The sequence below is a fragment of the Barbatula barbatula genome (assembly GCF_947034865.1).
Source record: "Barbatula barbatula genome assembly, chromosome: 16".
In the NCBI taxonomy this organism is placed as follows: domain Eukaryota; kingdom Metazoa; phylum Chordata; class Actinopteri; order Cypriniformes; family Nemacheilidae; genus Barbatula; species Barbatula barbatula.
Window position 1 is genome coordinate 13695157 of NC_136779.1, and position 10787 is coordinate 13705943.

The 10787-nt window shown below is 39.8% G+C and overlaps 1 protein-coding gene across 3 annotated transcripts in view; it reads right to left on the reverse strand.

Annotated features, from left to right (window-relative positions):
- Nucleotides 1-10075, reverse strand: part of svild (supervillin d) — a 51522-nt gene extending 41447 nt beyond the window's left edge. The window contains exon 1 of one of the 3 annotated variants that reach the window (XM_079476431.1): nucleotides 9716-10075. The gene's annotated coding sequence lies outside the window, so the exon portion shown is untranslated. Of the gene's footprint in view, nucleotides 1-9403 lie in introns of all 3 variants that reach the window. The other 2 variants (XM_079476432.1, XM_079476433.1) reach the window with 2 other exon arrangements.
- Between the last annotated feature and the right edge of the window lie 712 nt (nucleotides 10076-10787).

Consider the following 10787-nt stretch of genomic DNA (forward strand, 5'->3'; position numbering starts at 1 on the left):
GAGATGACATCACCCTCTGAGGAGCAATAATCTCCGGCGACCAAAAATACAGCGCCAATCTGCTCGGGGCGCCTAGACCTGAATCCCAGCACATATTTTTCTTTCTCTGTGAAAACAGTTAAAAAAATGACGATTTGACAGGCCCCTTTACGGCAGGGTGTCGGTGCCAAAGCTGAAAATGGCCAAACATTTTTCAGCACATTTCGAACTCAAAAGTAATAAAAAGCAGCCAGACGATAGACTCCACAATTGATTCCAAATCTGCTGTTCCTAAACCAGAAACTGTTGTGGTTAGAGGGGCAGAACCACAACAAGCAGGCAAACAAACAACAATGTAGTTACGTCAAGACAGACGCAAAAGCAAATTATTACCACGGTGTGACGCCAACCGACAGACGTGCTGCATCTCGCTTCTTGTAAACTGATAGGAGATGACTATGATACTTCTTGCAGAAGATAAAATGGAAACTTCGAAATGTCATCTGAAGACAACTAGCTGTAACAGGACCCATGGGGACATCATAAAAATCATGGTGTTGCTCATGAAATGAGCAAAAATGCCCAAAATAACCCCAAAGCATTACAAAAAATAACTATTCTTCCAGAAGTTTAAATCCCACGAGAGGCAAAACTGCGCAGTCTGGCTCTATGATTAGAAGTGTACGTAACTCCACAAGTCCGGATTGGGGTCCACTGTGTGCTTTTTGCCATTACCTATAAAGGAGTGCAAACCCCAAGCAGCTGCATCAGAGTCAGATAAAGCTTTGTTTGGAAACATGCTTTGCTTTTTTCTTTAATCCAATCAAGGGGATATGCTAACAGATGAGTCATACACAAAGACACTGACCACAATGGCCAAGATAAGCACTGCGCTTCCCAACCTAAAATGTGACAACAAATCCAACTGAACAAATGCATCGAACTTCGAACATTTTTAAACTCTGAAAACAAACTTTAAAGAACGCAGTGATGGTAAACCCATTCATTTATATGTCCAGACGCCTAATTGATACGTCATAAAATGACATTTACTCTTTCATTCTGTGCCGAAACTGTAACAACAAATTATAACAAATCCCTAAAGTACTGCCCGGATGTTTGTGACATTTGATCCCTGAGGTGATAATGGAAGTGAGAGGAAGGCCGGTCTGTTTCCCTTGTAATATCCTGAAATCACGCTGCATGCAACTGACATCCTCAAACACAGCCCTGAAGGTGACCGTTTGGGAACATGAAGCATTTATGACCAGCTATATCCAGCTGTAACAGTTAAGCTTTGCCCATCATTTCCCTGGAGATAAAGAGGAGGGAAAGCTTGGGATGGCATTAAAGAACAGATTTCTGGCGACATTCTTCCTTCCATTCTTCTAGAGGGAAGTATATCTTTATATTTTCCTGTACCACCAGCATAGAGAAATATCATTCATGTACTGTAAAGTTAATAACTTCAAATGAAAACTAAACTTTGGTCATCATTCCCTCATCCTCATATTGACAGGCTAGACTGTCAAGCTCCAAAAATATTTTTAGTTCATACAATTTACGCACCATATTTCATGTGTGATAGCTTAATTTTCATTTGTTATTCACAAAAGATTTTGCCTTACAGCTGAGGTCACCATTCACTTTCGTTGTCTGGAAAATAACATCTTAAATGAATAGTTCACCTAGCAATAAACTTCTGTCATTAATTCACCCTCATCGAAAGAGGATATTTTGAGAAATGTCTCCGTGGAAAGTCAATGGGGTCCAGCGTTGTTTCACATTCTTCTAAATATCTTCTTTTGTGTTTTGCACATAAGTCATACAGGTTTTCAAACACAGGAGGATGAATAAGTTAGGGAATTTTCACTTTTGGGTGACCCATCCCTTTAAGTGACCTAACTCGAAGGTCAAAAAGCTCAAAACACATTCCTGCTTTCTGCGCCTGATCACCTCTTAAGTCTCTATCAGGGCTAATCCATTGGACCAGAGGCTAAATCTGCTATCAGACCTGCTCAGCTGGAGGTGCCTTTGGATGTGGTGATTTGCTTAGAACAGACAAGATCTTTTGGAGCTGCTATACTGCTTCATTTTTTATTCAAATTGCCGAAGAACCAGCGGTTGTACATGAATGAGAAATAGCTACCATTAGCATACACAGCAAAGGCAAAAAAGGAGTGTCAGTTATCATATTGCTCTCAAAGCTCATTGCTGCGGGTGCGATTCACAGCGCTAACGCATTCTGTTTACGAACTCTTTTTTTTGTCTCAAATGTGATCGTATGCTGCAATTGAACTAGTCTGCACATCATTTCAAATCAACCCCTCCTTGATATACAATACAAGTACACACAATCAAAACAAAGGGCCCCCAAAACAATGTACAATTTTATGTATGACACTGACAATCACTGAAAAATGAAACATGTATATGAAATAGAGAGTGAGGCCATAGGCCGATGTGTGAAAGTGTGTCATGTGACGTGTGGAGATGAGACGCCGCATGCATCATCAGTCTGTAATCCAATAACATTATCTGACAACTACATGCGCTAAGCTGTGTCTTAGGCCTGAAACAACAATTCACAATAAAAGCCCACGCCAGCACTGTGGCTCAGCTTGTACTCATTACACAGAGTATTAGAAGTGCTGGAAAACACATCAGCGACTCTGTGGGGGGGGGGGAGAGAAATATGGCTGTAATTAAACGCACACTTTCTGATAGAAGCTCCACGCAAGGCCCGCGCCTCAAAAAAAGAGCGCATGCAAGATGCACATGAACGCGCACATTTTATGTCCATTCCATATTTCGTTTTTGACTATTTGACTGGAATTGTTTGCGAGTTAAATTTCACAGACAGCTAAATGTTTTGATAAAGCAATTGCAGTGCATTTTATAACAGCTAAGGGCGTTGTGGCATGACGCGATGCACTTTTAACCTAGTGCAAAGCAGGGCTTATTGCTTTTAGACAGGTTTTTTCCATATGCATAGCAAGGTTTCATAAAATAAAGTGATATTTAGGCTATGTAATGTTGCCAGCCGTTATAAATCGGGGAATTTTATAACGGCTTAGAACTCAGCTCAGCCAATCAGAATCAAGGACCCGAACTGACCGTTTGTAATAATACTTTTGATTGTAACAATTTCGATTATTGATTTTTTTATAAACTCTCAGAGAACGTATTTGTTACCAATATATTGAACACGTCTTGATAGAGTCTAAACATGAAAAAAACATCAGTCTATGCACAAGTTTTCTATGTTAAATAAAAGGGGAAATAAACATGCGTTATGGATGTGACAACACAGTTTGAAAGATTACACATGTTGTAGGATTCCTTATAAGCAATACTACCCAACAAATGGTGAAGGCAAACCCCTACACATCATAACATTTTTATGTGATCCTGCATGAGGAATATGGACCCTTATGGATGTGCCAATTCTTAAAGGTCCATTGTGTGTAATTTGTTTGGGGATCCATTGACCGAAATACAATGTAATATACATAACTATGTGTTCGGAGGTGTATAAAGACCTTCCAAAAGGAAGTGTTATATTTTCATTACCTACGAATGAGCTGATTCTATCTACATCTATATTCCCTCTTGCATGAAATCCAAGTGCTATCTGTCTGCTCCCATTAAAGTTGCGCTGAAAGGAAGCAGACGTTTAATGGAAGTTTGTGTACATTTTGTATCGATCATGGTTTGCAGAAATATATGACATCACACATGAGATACCTTACCTCAGGAATAGCATTTTCATAAATTGAACGCCGAATACACACCCACCCCAGATGAGATGTTCTGATACACTAACAACACACAGTTTTACCCGGGACAGATACACCCCATATGTTTACCCCTCGCCCCGAGGGTCTGTGATCAGAAAGGAAGGGAGGGGCTTGCTGATCAGACTAGGTGACCAGATTATCTTGTCCTCTACACAACCTTGACAAATCAACCATAGAAAATAAATGCCTAAAGTACAAATTCAACATGGCGTTTACCTCATTAGGCCAAAGTGTCTTGGTTTTCCAGCTAATACCTCAGAGCAAACGCAAACATATCCCTGTCAGAACATTTTACAGCGGATTAGCTCACAGTGCCGCTATAATAAATCATGACAGGCTACAAGACCTGAGAGAAAGATAACAGGCCGAATCTTAATGCGGTTCTCAGCTGATACTACACCGGCCTGATCAGAGCTCAAATACACAGACTGCCTGGAGTTTCACCCCGAATCAAACCTGACTGATTCATCCAGGCATTCCAGCTCATTAGTTTTACTGATGGCTTTCCCAGCTGATTCAGCAAAGACTTCATTTTTCCAAGCCCGAACGCTGAAGACAGAAAACAGAGAGTGTGTGTGTGCTTGAAGAAACACAGAAGCCGAGAGGGGAGAAATGTAATGCTCTTTTTTTTCTCTTTTTGCAGTTAAGGGGTGTCCCAAGACCTCAGACCATCTGGACGACTGGAATCTAACAGACTGCTATGAGAAAGATGTAAAACTGATATATTGCTGAACTGGGAATTCCACGAGCAAGCGCAACAGCTGTTGTGCGGTGTAATTTGCTACTCGTGCACAAGTAAACACTTTTGGGCTTTTACGGCGATGTGCGTCTTTACAGACTCCTTTATTGTACTTGCGCATTTGAGAGGCGCAGCACATTCAAAACAGCATCACTCTCCAAAGCAAAGAAGCATCTGAACACCACAAGCATAGATTTGCATACAGCTCTAATTTACATGTTCATTTATGACCAGTAGAAGCACACAATGATGGTTTAATGCAGGGCTGGGAGGCATGAAGGAATATGTCTTTACCTCGGAATAAAATGTCACGCTTTGACGTGACGCACGCCGCAAATCCCTGTCTGGGGAGACGCATATGGAGTCACCGGAGATTCAAAGTGCAAAGACAAGCGCGAGATTAAACAAACCTAAAGACAGAGTCGCAACACAGTGAAAATGTGCATCTAATAGAGAGTAAAGAGTGATGAAGACCTACAGTACCGACGCCATGAACAACAGTTTATAACACTGTCATATACTATACTGTACTCTCATTGTTTGTGCATAATATACTTGATTGTTATATTGGTTGTCCTTATCTTCCTACTGTATAAATATAATATACCCAGAAGATAAATAATAAAACTCATTATCAAGTCAATCTATTAGGTATAAATATAGAATCATAATGGGAGATTGTTACCGGGAAATAAACATTTTCAGTCCGTGAAATAGATTTTTGGTAGTTCCGCCGACTCATAGTTTAATGTGTATAAAAAGAGGAAGAAAACGGCCTGCGCTGTGTGTTTATACAACTTGAATAATCGTGGCTATGTGTAACTTCTCATATAATTGTAATCATGAACTTAAGAAAGAACACTGAAATCAGGAAGTGGGTTTATGTTGTGTGAAAGTACTGTACTAATATTACAGAATATCATAGCTACAGCCTTATCAGCATGTCCCAGAGGTTCATTGGTTTACTAAACAAATGCTGAACTAAACAACTCTGAAAATTTACTGACCACAAAAAAAAATTTAAAGGGACAGTTTACCCAAAAAAGGAAAAGTCTGTAATTGACAGAACCTCAAGTTGTTTCAAACCTGTATACTTTGATAAATGAATAATGTTGTAACCAAACAGTTCTGCGCATCATTGACTACTTGTTTTGTTTCCAACTTTAGTCAATGGTGCCCCAGAACTGTTAGTTTACAAACATTCTTCTAAATATCTTCTTTTTTAGTACAGTAAAAATGTACATAAGTTTGTATAAATGTATACACTTTTGGTTAACTTTAACCAGACGCTAAATGCCCCAAAACAGCACTGCACCAATGCACCATTGTATTTAAATTAAGTCATTGCCATTTTGTCATTGCCACCTTTAAATGTAAATTGCTCTTGTCACAGGTTGAGCCGTGTTTACTAAAAAGGGCTGTTTGCCTGGCTAATACCTCGGAGCGAAAGCAGACGGTAGATGGAATTTTGTTTACAAGATACAATTCCATGTGCTTTCTATTGAAAATGTATCAAATGATGGAACACAAACGTTACAGGTATCAAGACATGCAGGGTACTCGTGGACTTTTTGTATTTTAGTCACAGTAATGTATGCCAGCCAGATCGTGATAACTTGCTGCGTCTTCCACAATGAAGCACCCAACAGGTTTGGGAACTATATCCTGAAAATTGCATTCGGCCCTGAACTTTCACGGCTTCCCGATTTGCATAATCCCTTTGCGGAATCATCTGCCAAAAACAATATAAATTATGCTTTATTCATAGTAAATACTGTTAAACTCACTGTAACAAGATCCACAAGCACCTTTAACATTCACTCCACAGACAACCAATTAACAACGCTTAAAATGTTTAAATGTAGCCCAGCCTCTATATACAATATCTCCTTATCTTAACCAGTGTCCAAACCCTGAGTCCATGTAAATATTTACTGTAAGAGACTTTCAAACCCAACACCCATTACTGTCACTGGCCAGGAAATGGAGAAGTTGGATGTGGAGGAGGAGCAGACCGACAAGTCGACAGGTCACAGATGAAAAAAATTCCCCACTGCACGCCTGGAAAAGTCAACCTCTGACCTCTAAACAACTTTGTGAAGTCTGTATGATAAATACAGAGTCATTTCAGGCCTGCGACCACCTAACAGCCTTGTTGAACATACATTTTTTAGTATGTTGTATTTAAGATGCTACGCTTTAGACTCACAGCAAATGCATGTCCGGACGCGTATAAGAAATCTGGATAAGATCCTAGTTGTCTTGGAATCTAGAGTAAGATACGGGATTATGTTTTCCCATTCGGGACAAGCAGGGACAAGTTTAATTGTATTGATATTGTACCTTAAAATAGCCAATGTACTGCAAGTCACTCTGAATAAAAGCAAAATGCAAAAATGTAAATGTTTTTCTTGATCATTATTGCCTATGAAATAAAAAAGACTAATAAAAAGTGACTAGACACATAAAAATGTCAACCTTAAGATGAAAAACCAAAGGTTTCCACCACATTGGTAGGTCAGATGTCAATATTTGGTGGTTAACTACCCATGTGAAGTCTGAAAGCCCTTTTTAGCTTTTAATAGTCAGGTCAAGTCAATTGTTACATCCACATTTATCAATATTTCTGCTGACAATTAAAATATAGCCTAGTTACTAGTAATGTTCTATAAAGAGACATCTATTCTCCATTTGTTGGGAATGAATTCTTCTGGTTTGTACGTTCTAATTCACAGAAATCCTACAAAGTACGTTGCCTCTCAGAAACAAGTCAAATTTTCCATCCTCTTTTCAAATAGATAAATCTGATATTTTTCTGAAGTCTGTACTCCACAATCGACAATGGTTTAGTAAAAATATAAAAACATGGTTCAATATACTGATGATAAATACATTCCCTGAGAATTTATATAAATTTCATATATAATAATATATATATATATATTATATGTATATACATATTTTGACTGAAAATGGGTTACCTGAACAACAAAGCAATGGTTAAGGACATCATATTAAAATGCATTCTTGGCCTAAAAAACAACACTGTGAAAAATGACAAACAAGCTATGACTTGACATCACTGTGTTATCCTGATGTGTCTTCTAAGTACGCTACGCTTTACTGACTTCACCCTGTTCCAACACAGTGGCTTCTGACTCTCAGAATATACAAGCCCTGAGAGAATTATGAGCACTCTGAGGATCTGCTGGAACAGGTTGAACTTTGCTTTTCACCTCAGGCATTTAAAACCGTAAATTACCTAAAGGGAACAGGTCTTTACCATGGCATGCCGTTTTTGTTTGTTTGTTTGTTATCTCTCACACAGCTACACATCCGGAACTTTTATCCAGCTTTTTATCAGCAGTTGTCTTATGGAACAAGCCCATAAAGCCCCATCGGATCATGTTGCTCAAAAACATTTTTTACACATGGAGCACTACCCATTTATCGTTTAATTATTACAATAAAATGCCTTTGAGGTGTTACCATATTTCTCCAATGATAAATATCAGTCAGACTTTTTTTTATCTCGCATGCGTTCGGTTAATTCAGGCATGATATCTGGATGACATTCCTCCGAAGAAAATCAAACTTCTCCTTTATCTGCTTCATCAGCATTCCTGATCTTCATTGTTCATTGTTCATTTTCCCCTCAAGGATCAATAAAGTGTCTCTACTATCTCACAACACGATCCAGTCGAGTCTTGTCAGTTTCTCTTTCACAATACAATAATTAAGACGCATATAACTTTGTTAAACCCTGACGTGATTGTGTCATTGTTGAGGCATGCATTGTTGACTTAATAGCTGGTCATGTACTTCAATAAAAACCTAAAAGATGTGATTACAGGGCATTAGTGCAAGTGGGGAAACCTGTGCTGGATGCAATCTCCTAAAATGGGATACATTTACACCAAATGTTTGCAAAATAGCGTTGCAGTGTTGTCCGCCTGTTTTCACCAAAACAAAAGTACAGCTCACCCAACTGTAAAAACCGTTACGTAAATAAAAATCTGAAAGAGAACAGCAGAATGCCATGATGCCCATTGACATGATTTGTAAATTATGACGTATTTTATTTTGGGGTGAACTACCCCTTTAAGATCCACCACAGAGAAAGATCCAGTGAGACCAGTTGAACAGTGACGTTACACTTTGGACAGAGAAACAAGACTGTCCGCACACACCAAAACATAATCTGAAGCTAAAATATTATAAGTGAAATGTTTGCCTTTGGTTGCAAACGTTCTGTTTCGATCAATGATACAGTAGTAAATACAGCTGCATAAGCATTAACGTTACACTCTTCTCCCATGACTCTCTGTTGCTGTGAAGTGACATTATTCCTCAAGTTTGCTTCACTTTCATTTGCTTGGCAGGTGTGCAAATGCAAGTGAAGCAAACTTGAGGAATGTAGGTCTTCATCACTCTTTGCTTGGCTTGCTTTCTCCGACGGTACAGGAGAGGATCACTGTTTGGTAACAACCCTGACCACAGTGAACTGCCTGTGTACATTGTAGTTAACATGAGGATGTTCATGTTGATTTGCACACAGATTACAAAACGTTAAAGGAAATGGCACAGATCGACCACTGTGAAGTTAAGATCGGTCGCATCATAAAATAAAGAAAATAACCAGCATATCAGATGTCAGACAAAATCAAATTCACAGACGCCAATCCCAGAATGTTCAGTCGAAAGACGCAACCCGCATAACTCACTCGCTCCCCGTTCACACACACACACGTTCACCCAACAGCTAAAGTTTTAAACAGACAGATTAAAGAATAAACTTTGCTCTTGACGTCCGCACAACATGCTTTGTAGCAAAACATCAGAGCACTGACAAGTGTTTCTGATAAGACGCACTAAAGTTACTCACCCGCTTCTGAACGTCGCTAAATGGATGGAGGCAAGTGCAATGCTGAGCAAAGCTGGCCGTTGAGCAACAGCGTTTATACACCCGGTTTTAACAACGTCTGTTCCCGTAACACATCACGCATGAGCAATGAAATACTACAGTAATGGAAAAGCACCTTAAGCTGCACAGCGGTCTTTGTGTTTTTGGACCATCAACGGGACAGAGAGTAAACTCTGTCTGGATTAAACGGCCGCATGTCCCTCCGAGCGGAGGTGATGGATCGCTGAAATAAAACCCGACACTGTTTTTAACCACGAAAACACAGGAACTCACACAGAGGCGCGCAGGCTGCCGACCGTGAATAACGCCAGTGCGGGTTCACCAGCGCTGTTTGAAAGTTCAGACCCCGCCCCTGTGCACGCCAATCCGCGTGCTCGATCTGTTCCGCGTTGAAGGCTGCCAGCGGGCCAGTGCGTTGTGTGTCAGTTTGAATGTTGAATATTTTGCAGCTTGAATCAAAAATCTATGAAAGACTCTTGACGTACAAACTCACGGTGTTCACATGTATTCTATACAAAGCTGTGTGGTTTGCTTCAAGAGAGAAAACGTGACATGTGTGGCTGCGTGTTGTGCATGCTTCGATATAGCGTCTGGGGTGTCAGAAATGCGTTCGATGTTTTGCAGGATGTCCGTGTTTTGACGCCATCTGCTGTCGCCCGTATGAACGTTGCACTGTTGCGCAAATGAGAAGACGCACACATTGGGGCATCGTTCGTGAAACCCGTGCAAACCGTGAAACAGACCTACCCGAAAACTTTCCACCGGATTCACAAATACTTCGTAAACGTCAGATTTCGCAGTCAAATCTATGTATGTTAATGTATTCGAACCATTCGTAAACAGGACGCGTAAGCACGCTCATTCACAATTAGCATAATCCCCGCCAAAGAATTATAGCTACGCAAATGACGTATCTCGGAATCCTCTGGACTTCATTCTCTGGTTTGGCTAGACCATATTGCATAATGCATAAGAGACGAATTGCCTATGTGCTATTCAATACATTAATCAATTAAACCAAAGAGTTTCAAGACAGCTGAAATAACACATTGTGCTCTTTTGAAAACGACCAGCTGGTGGCGCTTGAGAACGCTTTGGAAGCACTGCTCGTTATTCACAAGATGCCAACTTGAAATATCCGCAGCAGTTATCCTACTTGTTATTAGTATCTTATTTGGAAGAATTATTACTGAATATGAAAATGCAGTAATACTATTAACTTCTCAATTGTTGTTAATGATGGTTGGTCAATGTAGTGTTTGTCCCGCCTCTTCTCCACTGTGATTGGACGGCTGTGTAAAAAGGACAGTGATAAGCTTTATTTATGCTATTCGACTCGACTTAA